Source organism: Vulpes lagopus, chromosome 7 (assembly GCF_018345385.1).
Source record: "Vulpes lagopus strain Blue_001 chromosome 7, ASM1834538v1, whole genome shotgun sequence".
NCBI lineage: Eukaryota > Metazoa > Chordata > Mammalia > Carnivora > Canidae > Vulpes > Vulpes lagopus.
In genome coordinates, this window is record NC_054830.1 from 98,333,946 (window position 1) to 98,357,547 (window position 23,602).

At 39.7% G+C, this 23,602-nt stretch overlaps 1 long non-coding RNA gene across 1 annotated transcript; it reads left to right on the plus strand.

Moving 5' to 3' along the window:
• Positions 1-225: 225 nt before the first annotated feature.
• Positions 226-22,847, plus strand: LOC121496236. The gene is made up of 3 exons (XR_005989130.1): positions 226-484; positions 12,383-12,466; positions 21,938-22,847. It is a non-coding gene; the product is annotated as an uncharacterized LOC121496236 (long non-coding RNA).
• The last annotated feature ends 755 nt before the right edge of the window (positions 22,848-23,602 follow it).

The following is a 23,602-nucleotide window of genomic DNA, read 5'->3' on the forward strand; positions in this document are numbered from 1 at the left end:
TCCCCAATGTTGGTTCCTCTGCTAGTCCTATTAAAAATTCCCCGAAACGTAAAAGCTGCCAATTTTAGACTAAGAATAAATGGCTCGTGGTTCCTTCTGCAACGGCATCCAAGATTCATGCTCTCAGCGCTGCGCACGAATCGCGGGGGGAGGAAGGGCTCTGGTTCCTGGGTTTCCAGAAAAGGCCAGTGGGTTGACCCAATCCCGTTTCCTCCAGACCGGGCACCCAGAGGCCACTTCGTGTCAGAGCTGGTTGGAGGGAGGATTTCACACCGAAGGAGGCCAGCACTGTGTTTGCTTTTTGTATGATGTCGGAGGTGGGGCTTGGGACTCATGATGATGGAACCTCCAGGCGCCCTGCATCCTGTCGAGGTGCCCTCGCCTGGAACGTCCTGCCCGCAAGGGGAGCCAGGGGGCCTGGGCCAGGCCGCAAGGTGGGCCATTTCTGCAGACCACTCTCCTGCACGTTAGTGGGGCTACTCGGGTGAGTGGATGGCCTGCTCTGGCCGTGAGTATCCCGCTCATTTCCTAGTTATGAAGTGTGATGCGGAAGGATGTGGGGCGGTGATGTTAGTGACTGGAGGCACAGACCAATTCAGAATTGGTTCCCATCAAAATGTTCTTTATTGGGATCCCTGGGTGGCGCAGAGGTTTAGCGCCTGCCTTTGGCCCAGGGCGCGATCCTGGAGACCCGGGATCGAATCCCACATCGGGATCCTGGTGCATGGAGCCTGCTTCTCCCTCTGCCTGTGTCTCTGCCTCTCTCTCTCTCTCTCTCTGTGACTATCATAAATAAATAAAAATTAAAAAAAAAAAAAACACTTTACAAAATGTTCTTTATTGACTGGAAAAAAAGGAAACAAAAACAAAAAACAAAACGAAACAAAACCCCTTTTGGTTCTGAGATCAGAAAACCAAAGTTGGAACCTCAGCTGTCAGCTGGGTGATCTCAGATAACTCCTCTAGCTTTCCTGGGTCGGAAGTTGCCCCCCCATAGAATGGAACCACCAAGCCCTGCCCAGACTTGCATGGAAGCGAGGACCAAGAGGGGCACCGCTCCAAAATGCTATGCAAATATAAGCCGTTATTGTTTGCGGGTTAAGATACGCAGATGCAGGGGGATCCCTGGGTGGCGCAGCCGTTTAGCGCCTGCCTTTGGCCCAGGGTGCAATCCTGGAGACCAGGGATCGAATCCCACGTCGGGCTCCCGGTGCATGGAGCCTGCTTCTCCCTCTGTCTATGTCTTTGCCTCTCTCTCTCACTGTGTGCCTATCATAAATAAATAAAAATTAAAAAAAAAAAAAGATACACAGATGTAGATGTGTAACGGTGGTGGTTGGAGGCGCCCTCGGCCCCTTTGAGATTCTCGGCGACAGCTCTCATTCGAATTCCCATGTGACTTCTGGTGCCCTGCAGGCGGGATTTCACACCTGTCCTATGCTGAACTAGGTTTCACCAGTTACACAATTCTGAACTAGGTGGTAGTAATTATGTGCCTACCAGAGATGGGGAAACCACAAGAGCAAGCCGAGTCTGGTGTTCACTTCCTATTAATTCTTCATCCTCTTACTCACACTTATGGCCCAAAGGTTTACTCATCTCTTAGCACTCTAATGTCTTCCAGAATAATGCCTCCTTCATTCGTGGGGACCATGATCTATAAGGCACTGATAGGTAAGCGTCTGTTATTTCTCTAGGCTCTTAGGGGGTTTCTGAGTGTGATCTCCAGGCAATATGTCCAGATCCTCTTAAGGCCTCTGTTCTCAGGAGCAAGAACATTTAGACAAGTTCTTGAAGTTCTTAGGTTTGGAATTTGACGTCCAAGGAGAACTGGATGCTTTGTTTTGGGCTACCCCCAAGCCTGCGTGTTACTGCGCACAATGATATGTGTAGAGAGGATTGGCCTACATTTCCGAGAATAAACATTATGCACATGTATAGACCATTTCTTTAGGCACTTTTTTTTTTTTTTTTTTTTTTAGAACGTTCTTTGAGAGGCCATGGTACAAATGCTACCTGGTCTTTTTACCGACTTGAAATTAGTCATTGCAAGTTTCATTTCATGATGACCCTATTCTAATTCAAATTCCCTGCATGTGACAGTGTCCCTTTTTATTTCTAAGCCTGGCCTATTTTCTACCTTTGCCCCCTTTTATGTGTGGCAGAGGAAAGTGTAATTCTGTTGCATATCATACGATGACAACTTTGACTCCACATCCTTGGAATTTTGCCTGGTAAGGGGCTGATATTAGGTCACATGTACACTGAACTCTGCAATGAGAAGTAAGGCAGGGGAGATCTGTTCCATAAAAGCACTTCTTTTTTTCCAGCGAATTCCCCAGTCGAGTATTGTTCTAAGTAACTAAGGATCTGATTCTCAACAATTAAATCTGCTGTCACATTTTATTTATAATGGCAGTTCAAGATTGGGCTAGTAACTATAAGGTCTCAATTTTTTTTGGCAGCTGCAAGGCTGAGGGAATGGAATGGGTGTTGTGCAGTTGTGTTAGTACTGGTCTCCTTCAACAACTATGGATTTGGAGTGTGTTTGTTTTAAGGCTGGGAGTCAAGCGACTGTGATATGGTTCAAGGAGGCAGGGACATTCTTGGTGAATGTTATGTTAGACCTCTGTAAAAACAACTGGGGGGAAGGGGCTTTGTATGTGAGGTGAGAGGATATAATGAGCAGAAAATGGGGGTACTTGAGGTAAAACTGTCTGTATCATTGGATCTCCTTACACTGATCTAGCCCATATATTATTCTGTATTTGTATTGGGAGGAGCCTTATGATAGAAAATGGAAAATGGTGGCATCAGATAAGGCTGGACAGGGAGAAATGAAATGTAGTCGTGGCAGAAAAAGACCTTTATTCTTGGCCTGTGACAAACACAATATAAGGCAAAGGAGACTGGTGCAGTTTCATGGGTACATCCAATAACAAAATGATGCAATAGACTTTTGACATAGCTGCAATCTTTCCCTTCTGTTCCAAATTGCAAATGAGCTAGTCTTGAGGGAATGTTATTATGAGAAACAGATAAAAAGGTTTAGTCACCATCACCTGAGAAGGGTTAAGGGTACAAAAATATATCCATGCAATAGTTTCCCAACTTAGTCTTGTAGTCATTTGGGAAACTTCTTTAAAAAATTTATACAGATATGTATATAATTTCTCCATCTTACACTAAGGGATTTCTGATTTGATGGATCTGATAGGGGGCCCATGATTTCATTAAGCTGTTTAGCTGACTGTAATAATAAATAATCTTTGAGAACCAATTTTCTAATTAAGGTGAAGACTCTTAAACTGGGGCTCAGGACACCTGGTGTCTACCGCCAGATTTACCCAATTAGAATCAATTCAGCTTTCCATGGTAATAACAAAATGGGTTCTTTTTCTCACAGGGCATTTTGTAAAGCTCATTCCATGTATCATAGATGTAAAATATTGGTCATATGAACATGTAACTTTTTAACTACTCTTGTACCTACAGGTTTAAGAGATTATTTCAAAATTTTAAAGATATTTCTAATTGAAATATCTTAGAAAATCTCCCAACACAACAAAAAAAATAAGAAAAAGAAATACATAGTCTGTTTTAGACAAAACTAGACAAGCAATGTCTGCAACCTGGAACAGGGTGTTTTAAAAATCTCTGGGGAATTAAAATAGTAAGTTAACTATCTTGGAATTAAAATAAAAAACATATAATAGGTTCAATTTTAAAAACCCTCTAAAATATTTGGATGATGTTATCCAGAAAATAAAACAAAACAAATAGACAAATAGATGGGCAATAAGAAAAAAGGGGAAGGAAATTATAGAATAAATATAATAGAAAATATGAAAAAAGAACACAAAAATATGAAAGAGGAATATGATCAAGGAAGAAAAGCAAAACCAAAAGGCAAACATCTCAAATTGCAAGGGCCCATGAAGTACCCATGTCATCACACATTTGAAACAAAACCACCTAAAAATTTCCAAATAGAAAATAAAGACAGATTCACACATAACAGGGATCAGATATCAGAATACCACAATGCTGGTAGACTTCCTAACAGCTCTGTTGGGAGATAGAGGAAAATGGTGCCTTTAAAATTTTAAAGTAAGTGATCTTCAGTCTATAATTTTCTGTCCTTAAAAACTACAAATCAAAGGTAATGGAAGATTAGTGGTGTTTTCAGACAGGCAAAGCCTCAAACATTTTCACTACGATATTCTCTTTCTCAGTAAGTTACTGGAGGGAGTTTTCCATTAAAAGAAGACTAAATAAGGAAAGAAAAAGATACCAAAACTAGGATCCAGTACAGATTAGAAAGAAAGGAAATTGGCCAAGGAAAGTTCCAAAGTAAGAGAAGTGAAAGTCTAAAGAGGTTGGAGGAGATAGATGGAGAATTATCTACATTAAAGTAGGATTATCTACATTAAAAAATAATAAAAATGATAAATTATCTGATGGACTTGATCATGTACAAAATTAAGGGACATATTCTAAAGATTGCAGTAGGTGAGGGGACACTTAATGAGGGATAGGTAAATAGAATGTTTTTTAAATGAGGTACTTACTAACCCCAAGGAAAACAAAGAGCTTGTATAAGAAAAGATGTGTAATCATAGTCTACTATTTGATTGAGTACTGAACAATTATCACAATATCTAATAGTGAAAAGACTATGATTAGCTATATGGGGGAGGGAAAGGAGAGAGTGTAAGAAAGCTAAAATTTTCATTTATTGAAATACAACGAATAAAGTCTAAATCTGATGAACCAATATATGTGAGTAAATGCATGTGTTTCTAGGAAAACTGAGATAGTTTTTAAAGAGATAACTTTTATAAAAGTTAAAAATGGTTACATCTGAGGAGGAGAAAATGGAAGAAAGAGAATAGAGGGGATTTTTTACATGCCTTTTAGCATAATTTGACTTTTTATTTCTTATTATTTAAGTTTTTTAAGATTTGTATTCATTTATTTGAGACAGAGAGAAATGGCGGGAGGAGAGAGAAGCAGACTCCCTGCTGAGTAGGGAGCCCACTGTGGGCTTGATTCAGGACCCTGAGATCATGACCTGAACCTATGGTAGATGCCTCACTGACTGAGCCACCCATGCATCCCTGACTTTTTAAATTGTATGTATTCTTCTCCTAAAAAAAAATTCACAATTTCAAAACTAAATATCAATTAGGGTTGAAAAAGATTTAAAAAAAGATCAAGGAATTCACTCATTTCCAGCCTACTGCTCAATTTGCCACAGGTCAGATATTGCTATAGAATTCCTCTTCTCTCCTCTACCCTCTGTAAGACCCATCCAAGGTGTGGAGGCTCCAGGCTTACTGCACGCTCCCATTGCCCAAAGGAAATGAGTTTGCTCAGCTGATTTGCTCCATAGCAGTGGTCACAAACCTTATATACTTTGGAATTGCCATCTCAAAATGCAGACCTCCAGCAGATTCAGTTGAGAGATTCTGATTCAAGAGGTCTGGGATATATTGATGAATTGATCTGAGCAAGTATGTGACATAAACTTGGTAGAGGCAATCAAGAGACTCACTTAATGAAAACTTGTATCAAGGTATTGGAATTCAAAATGTTAATATATTGAGAAACACATTCATTCATTCACTCATCTAATACTTATTTGAGCTCATTCTCCTTTCAGACAATAAACTAGATGTTGATTAAATGATGCATACTCTCAAGAGATTCATATTTTAGCCATTTGACAGAGAAATGACAGGGCAAAACCTATTTCCTATGACTGGATCCTAGAGGTCACTTTGGAAGACATACATGAACAGATAGAACCATTCACATAATAAACTGCCTCAGCCTAAAGTCAGCTTTGAAATTAGTCACAGCATTCTTTATCATGAGGCACTGACTTGGGAATCAGACAGACCTGGTTTGAACCTCGATCTTTCCTTTCCAAGCATACCACAAAACTTTATGGACATCTGGCAGTTGGATACAGTAACAGCTTATCCTATAAGTTTAAATTATTTGAAGCATATAGAATGTTGACTAGAGTGTCAGGTGCAGAGTAGGTCCTCAACAGGGTCAATGCCCTTTAATTTCCCACTCTACTTTCCACTTGGATCAAGTAGTTCTCTTTGTAGCCTGATGGGCAGTACACTGAGGTGTCACAAACACCCACTACTGGGGCATCTGGGTGGCTCAGTGGGTTAAGTGTTCGACTCTTGATTTTGGCTCAGGTCATGATCTCAGGATCCTGAGACAGAGCCCAGTGTTGGGCTCCACACTCATTGGGGAGGCTGCTTGGGATTCTCTCTCTTCCTTTCCCCTGCATGTGCATACACACATGCTTTCACACGCATGCTCTCTCTCTCAAAAAAAAAAAAAAAAAAACACCTAATATTATTTAAGTCCCCAGTCCTGACTCATGTTTTGGGCATGTATGTTTGCTACATTGGCAGGTTATTTCACCATGCTGAGGTACAAATTCTTCACTTTTAACATGGGGATAATTAGGGTCATTCTGAGAGTTTGAGACAAAGCATTTAAGGAACATAATAGGGGCACCTGGGTGACCCAGTGGCTGAGCATCTGCCTTTGACTCAGGTCGTGATCCCAGGGTCCTGGGATTGAGTCTCCCCTCAGGCTCCTTGCAGGGAACCTTCGTCTCCCTCTGCTTATCTCTGCCTCTCTCTGTGTCTCTCATGAATAAATAAATAAATAAAAATTTAAAAAAAATAAATGAAAATAAAGAACCTAATAAAGTCACATGTACTTAAGAAATGTCAGAACTGCAGCCCCTGGGTGGGTCAGTTGGTTGAGTTCCCGACTCATGATTTTGCCTCAGGTCATGATCTTGGGGTTGTGGTGTTGAGCCTCATATTGGGCTCCATGCTCCATGGGGTGTCTGCTTGAGATTCTCTTTCCCTCTTTCTCTCTGCTAACTGCTGCCCTCTCTTTCTCTCAATCTCTCTTTCTCTCCCTTTCTAGAATAAATGAATAAATCTTTAAAAAGAAGAAGAAGGAGAAAGAAGAAGAAGAAGAAGAAAAAGAGGAAAAAGAAATGTCAGGACTAATTATTACATGTATTCTTTGACTCAGGGAGGGAACTTAGGGTGTGTGTTTGTGTGTGTGTGGAAAAGCACACACTCACAAAGACAAATGATACTTTAGGACATCTCTGAAACTCAGAGCCCTACAGAGTGAGACTCAGGGCATGGTGAAAAGCAGAACTCAGTCTTTAGGATTCAAGGTCAGGATACCGCATTCAAGGATCATTCCTCACTTTGCCATGAGTGGCCTCTCCCTTTTGCCTTCATAGAGGCAGTCATTCATTTTGGAGATCCAGAGCTAGACTGATGATTTCAGCTTTGTTATTAGGCTAAATGCTGCTAAGAATGTAACTGAAAGACAGAGTTTCAGGCCAAAGAAGGTTACAGCCCAATCCTTTCATATTTAAGTGGGAAGTTTGAACAAGGATAACATTTTCTGACTGCATTCCAGGGTTGGATAAAAGCTGTTGAAATAGGAAATGACATGGAAATTTGTAGCGAGCCGCCAAAAAAGGAAAACCAGACTGTATTACTGTACCTGAGAGGGGAAGTGGGTGTGGTGAGTTGGCCCCACACCATTTTCCTGGGCTCTGGCCTCCTCAAGGAGGGAGCTGGTACCCACCAGTAAATTCCGTGAAGAGGGAGGGCAGGATGCTCTGGGAGCCAGCGTGTGCAGTGTAAATGGTCCTGAACTCAAGGCTTGAGAGGATGTGGGAGCAAACCCTGTGCCTAGAGCTGAAGGATTATTCCCTCTCCTCAAACACACAGACACGTGCTCCTAGTACAGACACCAGTTTTGGCTGAGGCTGTCTGCTGCTTGGGAGGTGTCTTTGGCTCTGGAAATCTCTCAGGGGGCCAAGGTGGGCCTCAGATGAGAGAAGCAGGGATTTGGGCTGCTTCAGGCTGGCTCCAGCCTCAACACTGAGGCCAGCTGAAGAAACTTTCCAGTTTCCTTCCAGATCCATTGAGTCCAGTATTGTATATACTGTATCACAGGATCAGTCTTACCAAGGGAGGGAAGGAAGCCATATTCAATAGAAAAGACTAGCTACATGCAGGTTGTGTAAAGAAGATACATATTCTCTCTTAGTGGAAAGAGTTTGGAGTTTGTAAACTCAGGTAAGGACTCCTAACCTGCAAATCACTGTGGCCTGGGGTATAACACCTAACTGACCCGAACTTCATTGAGTTTCCTCTGAAAATGGTGGCTACTGATCCCTCTCTTACAAATTACCCTGAATGGAATATCCAATGCAAATTCATTACTAATGAGCCTGGCATGTGAATGAGTGTGCTTGGATGACAGTGCATTAAAGTGGATAGTATAATAGTAATTGGGTCCTTTTTCTATTATGTTTTTCCAACATCGCTAACAATATTAAGTTATAGGAATGATGTTAAAGTCAGAGGGGTTCACGAAGGTGAGCAGCCTGAAGGTATAAGGAGCGAGCAAGAGGAGCAAAGCAATTGGTTTTAAACTTCTGACCTCTTACAGCTTCACCACTAGAAGCCAGGGTTGTGTTTTACTCATTTTTGTCTCTTGAGTAGCTGGCACGGAACAGCCCAGGCTTAGTAGAGAGTGAGTAAATGTTCACTGAGTTACAGAATGAACAAAAAAGGAAGTCTTATTTGATATGTACTTCTTGTTACTAATACATGGGCTCCGTCGCATTTCATGTCATGTGAACAGAAGTATAATCAATCATAGTTCAGTGTTAGAATATGTGAAAAATGAAGACTTGAGTGATGAATTGTTTGGAATAAGAACTCTCAGGCCTGGATGCCAGCTTAGGATCCCAGCTGTGCATGTCCTTGGGCAATGCATTTGACCTTGCTGTGTGCTGTAGCTCCCTCAGCTATATCCCGGGGGATGGGGGGTGGGGGGTAACTTTGGCACTTAACCTTCCAGGTCTTTGGGAGGAATAAAGGTATTACTCTCTGTATTGCATAAAACAGTGTCTGATGTGTAGCAAGTGCTAAATAAATGCTAGTGGTTGTTATTTTAAACTTTAGCGTATGGCATTCTGTATAATATTTACCCATAATAACACCTAGACATTTTTCCAGCTATTATTCTTAAAAATTTTAAAGCTATCAGTCAACGGAATAAATTTCCCAGTAAAAACTTAAGTATAAATTAATGAGTAGCTTTAAAACAGCTACATTTGTAGCTTTGTTACACATTCATGAAGCTAACTTGAAAATGATTGCCAGCCCCTGGTTATCAGAGAAAATTCAATTCCAAAATAAAATCATCTTATTTTTCCCCACCACAGAGTATAATGATAGTCTTTTTTTCCCCCCATTTTTCATCCAGTTTGATTGCAGTCTTCTGGAGTTTTATCTGACTCTCCTCTTGGGTGGATCCTAAGAGCTAGCCTTGAGTCATGAGTTCCAAACCAAGCTTTCCAGTTGAGTCTGTTTACAGTAATAAGACTGATAGTTTGACACTTAGAGGAAAAGGCACATGTTTGCCTTTCTTTCTATGGAGACAGAGACTCTGGGTGCTCAGTGGAAAGAAACAGTTTACAAAGACAAAGGAGTTTAAAACTGAGGTATATTTGTGACTGGGAGATAAGTTTGGGGTGACTGGAACAAATGGAAGATGAGGCCAAGATTATTTCTGAAGAGACTTTGACTCTTTATGTGACATCAGCAACACAAAGGAGAAAAGACAAATGCTCCCCTGGACACCTATTCTGGGTGGTGTTTGGAATGTAGTTGCATCTCAGTAAGAAGTGCAGTGGCTAGATCTCCTTAACCCATAACCAGGTCCATAAGCACAAACTCCAAGAATTCCCAAGAGAAAACAGGTGGGGGTGGGAGGACCACCCCAATCCAACAAGGGAAGCCCCAAGCAGCTGGGAGGAGGCGGCTTAAAGACCCCTTCAGTGAATCCTTGCCTCCCTCCTTGAGGAGAGAGCTGGTGTCCATTTTCTGATCAGTGTTGGGATGGAGACTCTTGAAGGGAAAGATATATCTTGCTCTGAGTGCAAATACTTGCCCCCTAGCTCTTTATCTTTTGGGTGCCCAAATATATACCAAGAGATTCCACCCCTAGACCTGGCTGGCTTCAAACCCAGAGTTATTAAGAAAACTCCTTGCTGTTCTTGGAAAATACTTTCTGATCTAACCACTGGTGCTTGAAATTGCATAAGTACAGATACAGTTATTAATCTTTTTAGTTTAAGAAATTTGAATATAAATCTTACAACCTAAAGATAATCCTGGAATCCTTCCACCCCACCCCCCCAGCCTCAACTAGAAAGAAGCTGTTAGTTTAATGGAAAGAAAGTGCACTGGCTTTGGAATGAAACTGACTTGGCTTTGAAACCTAGTCACACCACTAACTGGTTCTTTGTCCAATTTAATCTTTCTCAGATTCAGTTTCCTTATGTATGAAATAAAAATAGTCATACCTTCTTAAGTTTTTTGCTTGTTTGGTTTTGGTGAAGATAAGCTATTTTTACGTAGCCCAAGGATCACCCAGTAGAATGCCTGGCACATAATAACCACTCAATAAATATCATAAATAAGAGTCTTGAGATCAGGTGAAACATTTCGTGATCCCATCACTAATTTTTTTGAGAAGGTTAGATACTATGGGTCCATAATTTTTCTGTGGGGCTGTTGGAGAAAATAAACAAATTCTCCTGAATTGTTTTCCAGGTTGGCCTAGAGCCTCGGCTGGCAACCATCGCTTTCCTTGATCCTGTGCTCAGGCTGTAGCAAGTTCTTAGTGAATAGAGCAGAGGTCCTGGGCGTCATGGGCAGTGCTCCACTGACATCTTAGGCTGCATCCCTGGCTTCTCCCCAATGCTGTCAGCGGCCCACCTCCTCCATCCCACCCTCCCCCCAGTACTTTTATTTTAGAAACCTCGTTCATTGTCTTCTTGTGTCCCATCATTTCTAGTTTTCACCACTTGGCCGTTGACTCCGGCATCCGATCCATTATTTCTATGTTAATGATCCACAGAATCCTGGTAGATAGTAATTACATATTGTTAACTGTAGGGTTGTGTGACACCTGCAGTGTGTGGTGGAAAGTTCTGGGGACAGTGCTGCTCCAGCCCCTCCTGTACCTGTTTCTTAGATTTTAGATTTTAGATTTTTTACCTGGTCTTAGATTTTACTGACTTATCCAGCCTGCATTAGAAATATCAGGTCACCAGGACAAACTCCTGGAGTTCTTTCAGCAAGGGATAGTTTGCTGGAGGGAAAGGCTGGCCACAATCTGGAATGTTTTTGTTAAGTGCCTGCTTGAACTCAATATTGAATACCCTCAACTGCAGAAAGGTCGGGGTAGCTATATATCTGTCAGAAATCATTTTATTCCCCCCAGTCAGCTCCAAATCTCCTCTCTGTTTCCTGAAAAATTCTCCAAAGATATATTCATGAGAGCCCACTTTCATGGGGTGTTTTATGCCCTGGTTTACAAAATGCATTTATGTAGTTATGGAAATACCACGGGGCTTTGGATTCAGGCCTCAGTTTAAATCCTAGGTCTGCCTTAAGTAGTCACATGAACTTAAACACGCTAGCTAATTAATATTTCTGAGCATCAGTTGTCTTGTTTCAAATGGATGTGCTGTGTGGTTGAACTATTAAATGACTTAACATAAACAAGGCATCCAACAAGAAACATTAAATATTAGCTCCTTATCATCTCTTCCATAATCATTCCCTTCATTCGTTCACACCAGTTTTGTAAAATATGCATGAGTGCGTGCACACACACACACACACACATGCACAAGTTAACATGAAATAATTAAATAAAATGCCTCAGAGAACCAAAAACTCTTTCTGAAAGCCATCTTCTTCCTGGTAGAGGGCAAATGGGTCTATAAAGTATTTTCTATTGGAAAAAAGGGCATTTGCTTCCCTATCGTTTCTGGTTTTCACCACTTCACAAGTCCATTATTGGCACAAATGAAAGCAATGGCAAACAGAGACAGAGAGATTTGCAGCAGTAACAGTACACTATGCAATTTCAAGGCTGGATGTTAGGTGTTGGAAATTTAATGTAGGGGTCAGTGAAGACCTCTTACAGAAGCTGCCTTTGCCAGGCTTGTGAAGGGTCATAGGGCATTCCCTGCAGCATCCAACTGCAGGATTCAGGGTCATTACTGATGACAGTGACTGTACCATCTCAGGGGTACAATCCCCTCTACTTAAGTCTGAGAGGAAATGAGGTGGAGCCCTGTTATTTTGAAAATCTTACCTGTCCAAATTCATAGGCATATGCAAAGACATTTGCCAAAGGGATAGGATAATTTCAGAGAAATAGTCTAATATAGGAGAAACAAAGATTATGGCTCTAGCTAACTATATTTTTTCTTTTATCTCAGAGGAAAGATAAACCCTAGGTCTTTGCAAGAAGATGGCCTGCTTAGGAGTTCCCTACATTCCCAACCAGGCCCTCCTGCCTTAAGGTGTGTATACAAACTCCATGGATTTCCTTTGCAAATCTTTCTCTTTGACAACTCTAACAATTCCCTGGATATATCACCACCTCTTCCATTGCCCAAAGTCTTGCCCCTTTCTGAGTACCCTTGGCTTTAGCCAGGAACGCACTGCTTTTTGTTGCCCCTAAAGTGGGAGCAAAACAGAGAAGGAGAAGAGACTCAGTCCATGAGTGAGGGTAAACATGGATACAAATTCAAGGTTTTTTTTCAAACTTTCCAACATTGACACACTGACTCCTTTACTCGTAAGAGTTAAATATTTTCTCATAGGTAAATATTATTATTTTTCTTGAAGACAAGACCATCTAACCATGTTGGTGAAAGAATATTTCTTCTCTTATCCATGCATAGTTCCTGTTCTTTGAAACAACATTCTTCAATTTCTTTTTTGCCTGGAAGAGTAATTGTCCCTGTTGACCTTAAGTTGTCTGGTGTTATAATAATGTGGCTTGATGGTCATTCTTCCTGTCGGCCAAGGTATGGGATGAGTTTCCATTAAGTTCTTTTGATGAAAATTGTCCTTCCTGTGATGTTTGGTCCCACCCCACCCTCAATTTCCAATACAATAACTTTTGCATTGGATATAGAACCTCTTAGACAAAAAGTTCATTAGTTCCAAGGGGCCAGTATAGATCAGAAAGGGATATAAGTTTGTTGGTCAAAGGTGATTCACATATGACATAGAACCAGACAATCTACTTCTACCATTGGACTATTATATCTGTCCTATCCCAGAAAAATCATTAAGTTGATTTTGGCCAATGACCTATGGGAATCTTATTCTTACTCTCTGAAATATAAAACATAGTAACAGCACTTTTGATTGGGCAAGTCTTTATCTCATTGCAGTCCTAAGGGTATAGAAATGGGATTAAGGTGAGAATCCTTATTAAAAGCTTAGTCCTGAATTGCAAAATAAAGATACAACACTGATTGGCTCCAATTAAGGGTTTTAACAATCTTAGAAGATAGATGGGATTGATACTTAACAGCAGACTGTTACTGAATTGATGCCTTTATGACTTTTTATGTGTCCACATACATTTAAGCATGAAGTAGCTGTTTGGAAAGTCAGTGTAGCATAACAGAACAGCACCTGAATTTGGAGTCAGCTAGATCTCTGTTCAAATTCCAATCTTGCCTTTTCTAGTTACATTGGATAATTTATTCATTGAGCTCTTTTTTACATATCAACAATGAAGACAATAACACTGACAGGTTTTCATAAAGATTTAATAAAATAAGCTATACAAAGTACTTATCTCAGTGAGTGCCATGCTGAGCCCACAATAAATGGCAAGTACATCTACATTTTTTATAGGTTTTATTTATTTATTTATTTATTTATTTATTTATTTATTTATTTAATGATAGTCACAGAGAGAGAGAGAGAGAGAGGGAGAGGCAGAGACACAGGCAGAGGGAGAAGCAGGCTCCATGTGCCAGGAGCCCGACGTGGGATTCAATCCCAGGTCACCAGGATCATGCCCTGGGCTAAAGGCAGGCGCTAAACCACTGCGCCACCCAGGGATCCCCTTTAGTAAATCATATATATATAGTTCATTCAATAGGGTTGGTTCAGTCATTCACAAGAATACATTTAATATTTTGAGTAAAAAAAAACATATGTAGGGGCACCTGGGTGGTTCTGTTGGTTAAGTGTATGCTATCAACTCTTGGCTTTGGCTCAGGTTATAATCTCAGGGTTGTGAAATCAGGCTCTGCGTCGAGCTCCACACTGAGCATGGAATCTGCTTGAGATTTTCTCTCCTTCTGCCTCTGCCCCTCCCCTCACTCCTGTGCTCTCTCTCTCTCTTTCTCAAAAACAAAACAAAACAACAACAAAAAAAAACCAAGTAAATAAAAATCCAGGCCACTACCCTGAAGGAGAGATTCCTGAGCTAGGTTGATCTTACTGACAATTACATCTCAGATCACAATGCCCAGAATGGGAAGACTAAATAATAGGTCTCTCTTCAAGAACTAATCTTAAATAATTATTGCCTACTTTTAGTTACTTTTTACCTAAAAACAATCTCTAAAATTTTATAGAAAAATGGGCATAGGTCAGTAATGTTAGGAGACTATTCTCTTCTGTGTAACCTTGTGTTTCTGCATGTCTTGTGTGCAGAAGTATTGACTGCTTTTCTTCTGAACTCCTTTTTAAAAGATGTTTGTATAGTGAACAGCCTTGAAAGATATAGTATGTTCCTTCTGAGTGAAGGGCATATTTTCTTACAGTAGGTATAATAAAGATAGTGTTCCTTCCAGAGAATGCCTAGAGGGTAGGCATGCCTATTGCCCATTGTAAAACATGTGGCTTCCCTAAGCTAAGTGTCCCCTTTCTATAACAATGTCCCACTGAGCCCATCTGTGTCACTTCTGTGATACCTGGGCGCAAGGAGGACTGTAGCAAATACATTGTTTTTACTGCTTGATGTCTGCTGCTGGTGATAAAACCCTTTGTCTCTGACTCAGGAGTCTTGTGTCTTCTACCAGCATCCACAAAACTGTGGCAGACTGATCTGTTAGTTTGCAAGTAGAGTAAAATCTCAGACCCTTCAGTTTTTGAAGTGACTTCTTTCTCAAGGTGAGCACCTAAGTACTTTATCCTTTATACAAAGTGCTTTAGATAAAGATTATTCCATAATGGTTTTTTTCTAATATAAAAATGTCATTTCATGTTAGTTCCCAAAAATGGGACTACTGCTTGAGATGCATGAAGGTAATGGGAGACCTATTGGGAACGATTGTTCCATTTGCCTAAGTCAGCTCTGTGTAGCTGTTATTCCCCAGGGAAGACTCTGGAAGTCTGCACTCACTTTTACAAGCTCCTGGACTTCAGCTCTGTAAATTGTCACATTAGGATTTCAAATGGGACCTAAATGACCTGAAAGAATTTATGGAACTTGCAGATGTATGCTTCTCACTATCAAGGCATAGATAACATACTGGGAGAATGTGGTACCACATAATTTATTCCAAGCAACTTTTTGCTAATGGAGGAGGAGGATCTGTGGCTTGATCTCAAGATCAACATAGGTGCTTAAAATATAGGAGCTGGTAATAGTGGTGCAGAGTAAAAGAAAACATTTCTCAAGAAATGGGAATGGGAACAGATGATAGCTATAGAATTATGAGACTTAATTTGAAGAATGATCTTTGGTAATGTAGACTGCCAAAAAATTACCTTGTACCCTGCACTGTGCATAACTTTTGGCAGTAGTTTTCCACCATGCCGTGCAGAACAATTAAGCCTGTATTTCTCTGAGTACACAAATATCTTTCCATCATTAGCAGTCACATTGTATTCCATGTGTAGAAGCCAGTACTTGTCAATATTTTGCCTGTCAACAGTATTTCTACTTCGTTGTACATTTTCGATGGTTTCTGATACTAGAGACAGCTTAAACCTCTACGACTTGCCAAAGTAACTATTAAGGTAGATATACAAAAGGCCATACAACTTGATAATGAAAAAATGAAGATTAGCAAAAAAAAAAAAAGTGAAACATGAGTGAGAAGTTCCATTTAAGGACTATCTGCCTTGAAAATGATAATATATTTGCTTGGGGTGTAGCTCAGTTTTACTTGATTTTGCAGTATGGCTGTGTTTGACAAAATTGTCAGTTAGAATCACTCTGAAGGGTTTTTCTCGGACCAAAATAATCTGGAGATTCTCTCTATGTCCTTCAAGGATTCTCACCTCCACAGCAAAGGTTGCCTGAGTTGGAGACAAATAAAGGATTCTAATTAGGGCTCTTGGGAGACTGAAAAGCAATTGTCTGAGACTCTTACTCAACTTCATGAGCTCATTAATGGGCATCTTTGTCTGCATGATTGGAGAAAGAGCAGCAAGTTCATTTTGGCCAAACGGGCCTGGGCCTGAGAGACTTAATATTTGATAACAGAGCATTACCTATTATTTTAGTTAGGAATGATTGGGTTCAAGCAACAGACAGATCTGGACAATTTCAGAGAAAAAAAAAAAGGAAAAGAAAGTAAAGAAATTTATTGATGGCTATAGAACTCTGAGATTAAAGAAAAAGCCCCTAAGACCAGTCCTTGAAAAGGAGAAAAAGCAAGAGAGCTCTTGAGATCTGGAGGCAGAACTTATAGACAGCCCCTTCAAAGTCAGGAGATCAAGTTTTCAGAATGAAAGAGCTCTTGTCATTTTGAATCCTTGCAACATTTTGCTCAAGATTCAAATTTCAAGGAGAAAGAAACTGATTAGCTTCATTTGGGTCAAAGATATATTTATTGGCAGAGAGGACAGAACAATTTAATTGAGAATCCCACAAGGCTACATCCAATGGGAAGTTCATTCCTCCAAAGGAATGTCAGGGAGATGTTACCAGAGGTGTGGGGAAGGATGTTGGGCAGATATCAGTAGATATTCATTATATTTAAGAACTTGTTAACTATGGTACCATGCATTTGGGAACATCCAATGGCTCTGTGTCTTTTCATAAGATTTAGGAAAAATGCCATGGTCCTCAAAATTTGAGATGCAAAACCCTTGCAAGGACCATAAACTCTGATTACAGAATGAGCTAGTGATCTGGCCAAATTGTTGAATCTCCTGCTTCTCAGATTTCTACATCTTTGTAGAATAAAAAATCAGATGGACCTAAGTCCTGTTAGCATTCTCCATTCTCAAAAGCAGATCATATGTTCATGGGATAGACAGATTCAGACTAGCAGCTGTGGCATTCAAAAGTTCTTTGTAAAGTTCTAACGTGGAATATGTTTTAAAAGATTAGTTACGCATTTCAAATGCACGTGCATATTTTTGTTTATCCTAGAGTTCATGAATTTCCAAAGCAGTGGTGTTTGATTGATGAAGCTGATTCTCTCTCTTGTAAGTTCATATTGTCTATTCAAGGATGACATTAGTGTTATTATTTACTACTTGAGACAGGGGAAACCAGGAAGGTGTAGTGTGAGCAGTAAGGCTAACTGAACTGCATTCCAAAACTAGAGTGGCTACAATTCTAGAAGACAATTTTGAGTAATATGTGGAATAGCAAATAGAAATTATGCTGCCTCAGGGAGTCTGGGTGGCTTAGTCTGTGGAGCATTGGACTCTTGACTTCAGTTCAGGTGATGATCTCAGGGTCATGGGATTGAACCCCACCCACTTTGGGCTCCATGCTCAACAGGGAGTGTGCTTGATGACCCTTTCTCTCTCCCTCTTCTCCTCCCCGCACTTATTCTCTCTTTCTCAAATAAATAATATTGTTAAAAGAAATTATGCCAGCTCAATCCTTGCCTCTCGACTGAGGGTAAACACGTTGTAGATGTTATTTGCACTGCTCTCAAAGTTGAAACTTCAGTGTTCAAAAGAACCTTGAGATTCAGATAAGATACTGGTGACAGAAGAAAATATTTCCCTTATTGAGTACCTACTACATGCCTAACATCAGTCTAAGATTGCATGGTCCAAGGCAGTAGCTACCAGCCACTTGTGGCTATTGAACACTGGAAGAGGGCTGGTGTGACTGAGGAATTGACTTTGTAATTTTATTTATTTTAAATTTCAAACACTGATACATGATTCAGTTTTTGGAAGACTTTAGGTACTTTTGGAACAACTTGGGTATGTGAATCTATTTTTCAAATGTGAATTTTAAGAAATCTAAATACAGATCAAGAATTTTCTATGAGAATTTAGGGTCTGAATTGAGGTATTTCAGAAGTGTAAAATACAAACTAGCTTTTGAAGACTTACTAGAAAAAATAGAATGTAAAATATCTTGGCAGAATTTTTTCTACTGATTAGGTCTTAAAATAATATTTTTAACATATTGGATTAAGTTAAATATGTTGTTGTATTAACAGTTTCCCTTTTGTTAATGAGGCTACTAGAAAATTTAAAATTACATTGGTGTCTTGTGATTATATTTCGATTAGATAGTGTGACTCTAGGGGCTTCTTCATATTGCCGTTTTACTAAATCGCTAAATTCACCCAATGAGGTAGGCATCACTCTTCCAATTTTTATAGGAAAGGCAGTTGAAAGAAGCTAAGATGTGATTTAAATCTCCTGGGGTTTCAGAGCTGGTGAGGGAGAGCCAGAATTCCAGTCCAGGTCTCTGTAACTCCATCTTTCCCTGTTTCCACTATGTTGAGCTGTTTCTGTAATATCTTCCAGGGAAGCCAGGGAGAGCTCATAGACTTTCTTTATTGATTATTCATAGTAAATAAAACATTGATAACCCTGTTTGTGGACAAGAGGCAGACTGAAAGACAAATTCTACCTTCTTTTCACTTGGCAATGAGAAAAATATTTGAGTTCTTGCAAAGTGAATGAACAAAGACCATTTGAATGAACAAATGGAGTCTTACAAAGGAAATTGAAAACCTGCTTGAAATATCACAGTGAAATTTGCTTAGCCAAAGGGCATGGGTTATTTATTTAATTTTATTTTTCAAGAGGATTTGAAATTTGGGATCCATCTTGAAATCTAACATCTTCTTTCATACAAGTTTATTTTTTTAATGCAAATAAGGTTTATTTAACAAACACAGGGTTGGTTCAACATTAGGAATTCTCAAAATTGGATTCATTTTATTAACAGCATCCAATATGATCCCCCAAAGAATGTGAAAAGGCATATCCAGGCACTAACTTTTGATGTGATTAATTAAAAATCAGCTTCATCCTCTTTCTGCCTGATCACTTTCTTCCTATACTTGGAGCTGACCAGGGATGAAGTCTTCCTCTATCATTTGCACACCTGATGACAAACCTATGACAAGCATAGAGTTGTGTGAGAGGGATCAGAATCTAAGCTGAAGGAGGGGAGCCTGCCATTTTAGGGATTCATCAGCTCACTCACTCAGGGAAAATGTTTTCCCCAAGAGTGGGGCAACCAGTTAGCAAATCACTGACTCCAACCTCTTAGGAGCAAACTACCTGCCTGGAAAAAGGAGTCTCATCTGCTCTGCACCTGAGTGAGCCCCTAGGCGCTGGTAGACTAGTTTGCAGGCCTTGATCATGGAGGGAGCACACAGGTTCAGAACTCCAATGATGCTTCCCTGTGAGGAAATGTCATAGTATCTATGACAAAATCAGGTGACTCTAGGGCAGCCGGCCCTCTTCCCCCTCTCAATGCCACCTCTCTTGGTTACATTACATTCTCTCACCCTGGGGATGGGGGAGGAGGAGTTCTCACCCAGACCATGTGACTGGCATTCTTGCCTGGTCTCTCTGTCCTTCCCTAGCTTGGCCCTCCCCCACTCAGCAGAACCCCAGGCTGCTGAAGTGCCTTGCTATTTTTACTTCTCTGTGAGGGAATCTCAGGTTACAGATTATATACCGATGAGGTAAGGTACAGGTACGCAGACTCATGTTTCTAATTTAGCTTGGCATTGGTTCCAAACATTAAACAGTCTCTCCCTGGCTCTCCCTGTTTCCACTCTTCCCACCGCTACCATCTCATTTCATCTTCATTCCGGGGGTCACTTTCCTTTCCTGCTGGATTTCTTTCAGGTTTCTTAGGAAAGGGATCAGGGAAAGCTAAGTTTCACCCTAAGACAAGATTCTACCCTTATTCCCCATGAACCCAAGGGTAGCAGTGCTATTTCAACATATGTTCTCACAATAGGTGCATATCTGTAAGATGTTTTAGAGGTTTTCAATTGCTTTCACATATTTCTCACAGATAAACCTTACAACGACCCAGAAAAATTAGGATTATTGCAATTATCTACAATTTGCAATTAAGGGGTTAATGACTTGACTGAGAGTTCAGTTAAGACAAAGTACAGAAGTGATAGATGCATGAGAAACAAACCTCTGGTTGGGGGTACCGCCCTAAAAGCAGCAGAGTCTGGAAAAGTGGAATACTTTTTTTTTCTTCCTTCTGGGCCCCAGACCAATCTCTTGGTGTTTAGGTTGCAGTGATTCTCCCTGAAGCTACTTGTGTAACAAGCACACCATATGTTTTCTATACTCCGTCTTATGAATTTGAAACTGTAGCATGAATTTAATTAGAATATAGGTGTTAGGGAACAGGGGACACCAAAATTAGAGTGAAATAAACAGGGGTTACTAAGAATCAGAACTCAAATGTTCATGTATTTTTGTTTCTAAAAAATGTGCACATGTACTCAATTAGAGTTTATTTTTTATTTTTTATTATTTTTAAAATATTTTATTTATTTATTCATGAGAGACACAGAAAAAGAGAGGCAAGACATAGGTAGAGGGAGAAGCAGGCTCCATGCAAGGAGCCCGATGTGGGACTTGATCCCGGAACTCCAGGATCACGCCCTGGGCCGTAGGCAGATGCCCAACTACTGAGCCACCCAGGCATCCCCTCAATTAGCGTTTAAACAATATTTCCACATTAACTCTAATGAGAAGTTGTGGGGACTTCAACGTCCTTACATGGCCCTATACTTATCCTTTAGGAGTTTCTAATAGAAGATATAATATGAAAGATTTTGTAAATAAAGCAAGCTCTTTCCAATCAGAACTTTGTTATGTACTTGGCAACTCAGAATGATTCCTAGGGAGGAGATAGAGCTTTAATTTAAATCTCAGCATTGGGATCCCTGGGTGGCGCAGCGGTTTGGCGCCTGCCTTTGGCCCAGGGCGCGATCCTGGAGACCCGGGATCGAATCCCACATCGGGCTCCCGGTGCATGGAGCCTGCTTCTCCTTCCGCCTGTGTCTCTGCCTCTCTCTCTCTCTCTCTCTGTGACTATCATAAATAAATAAAAATAAATAAATAAATCTCAGCATTATGAGTTATGACCATTGGATTTTAAATGGTGCTGTGCCTGTCTCTTTAGACAAGACTGTCAGAGCACCCACTTGTTACGCATACAAGCATCTACTCATATACATACACCAAGCATGGTATTTACTCTCTAAACCTGTCCTAGTGCCTGGTTTGTGTTCTTAGACTGTAAGAATGTGAGCTGCTCAACAGCAGGAACAATACCTCTTATTTTGGTTGTTTCCTCATTACTTATTTTGGCTATTTCCATAATGTACAGAATAGCCAACACATGGAGTAGCAGAAGGCTTTGGAATTTATGCATGACTTAGATAAGTTTCTTCCCTCCTCTGAGCCTTCATTTGCTCATCCTTAAAAAGGGGATAATGGTATAAATCTATGATATAAGGTTGTTGAGAGCATTAAGTGAGATTTCTGTGAAGCAGATGTAATGGCGTCCCACAGATAGTGGTCAACAAAGATACGCATATGGTTAATATTTTATATAATAAATGTACATATATGCTGCCCCCCTACATAAATTCACATCTGTTTGTTCACAAGGGTAATTCCCAGCAGCCTCATTCCTTCTCCTATTGTCCCTGACACTCAAGCACTCTAAATTTTTTTTGGAAGAATGAAGCAAAGACATAATAATGACAAAAGAGTTATATTGACATTTGTCACTGACGACTTCCTTTTTAATACAGGTCAAGGTGTGGTACTCAAGGAAAGGAGTATGTGGTGTATCTGCAGATGGCTGAGAATTTGATAAACTGCTTCACAGAGTTCTAAGATAAAGGAAATCAAAGCAGAGAAACCAGGAGTAAAAACCTATTGAATTTCACATGATTATGTCAACTTTGTCTCTCTCTCTGAATCAGTTGAAACTTTGAAAGGAACTTTGAGACATAAATAACTTTAATTTGTTCTCCACTTCTGCTCCATTTTAGTATGTAATCGTTTTTGATGAATCCTTCACCCAGACTGATTGATTTATTTCTAATAAAAGAGGAATGGGTGGGACTCATGCTCATTCATGCATTCATTAATTTTTTCTCTTGTAACACAAAAACAAAACAGTTTCTGAATTACAGGATTTTAGTGTTGATATTGTCTGATTTAACAGATTTTCCTGTATGTATTTTCTTGGGTTTTTTTTTTTTGAGATATATATATATAATAAATTGCCCCTCTATAAATGTACAGTTTGATATTGGCAATTGTATATAGTCATGCAATCAATGTCATAATCAAGTATCTTCCATTACTTCAAAGTGTTCTCTTTTGCCACTTTTGTAGTCCCTATCCCCCTCAACCTCTGTTTGCCGGCAGCCACTGGTCTGCATTCTTATCACCTTCCTGTCTGGCTTCTTTGACTTAGTATAACTCTTGTGATTCATCCATTTGGGTGTGTGTATTTGTAGTTTCATTTTATGACTGAATACAGTGCATAGTATGGATATGTCACAGTTTCTTTTTGTGCTGAATGACATTCATATTGTTTCTATTTTGGGGTTATCAATAATGCTGCTAAGAAACATTCATGTATGTGAATTATTTGACGTTTATTTTTCTTGAATAAATGTCTTTGATGAGGGGTGTTGGGTCATAACATAAGTAAAGATTTAACTTTGTATAAAACTGCCAAATTGTTTTCTAAAGTGGCTTTATTACTGCACAGGGAAGCAGCAAGGTACTAGTTGTTCTTATTCTCAACCAACACACACTTGGAGTTGTCTGTCTTTTCAGACTTTGTTTCTCTAGTGAGTGTGTAGGGGTATTTCACTGTGGTTTGAACTTGTGTTTCTCTAATCTCTAGTGATGTTAGGTATCTTTTCATGTGTTCAGTGGAATTTGTTTATCTTCTTTTATGAAATATTCTATTCAAATATTTGGCCCATTACAAAATTATTAGGATTGTTTTATTTTTGAGTTGTGAGATCCATATATTCTAGATATAAACTTTTCATCATATGTATTTTGCAAATATTTTCTACCAGTATCTGTCTCGCCCTTTGCTTTTTAAATCTTGTTTTGCAAAGAGCTCATGTCTTTAATTTGGATTGAGTTCATTTAATGAATTTTTAAATAATTTGTGCTTTTTGTGATGTTTAAGAAATATTTATCTCACTCAATAACATCCAAAAATTTTCTTTCTTTTTTTTTTCTCTTAGAAACTATAGTTTTAGCTCTTATGTTTAGGTCTGTGATTCACCTTATGTTGCTTTCCATATATGTTGCACAAAAAAGGCAGGGGGTATTATGTTTCATTTTATTTTTTCAAGGGGAAAAAACATTTTTTGGAAGAAAAGTCCCTTCTCCACTGAAATAGCTTGGTTAAAAATCACCTGATGATATAAGTCTAAATTTAC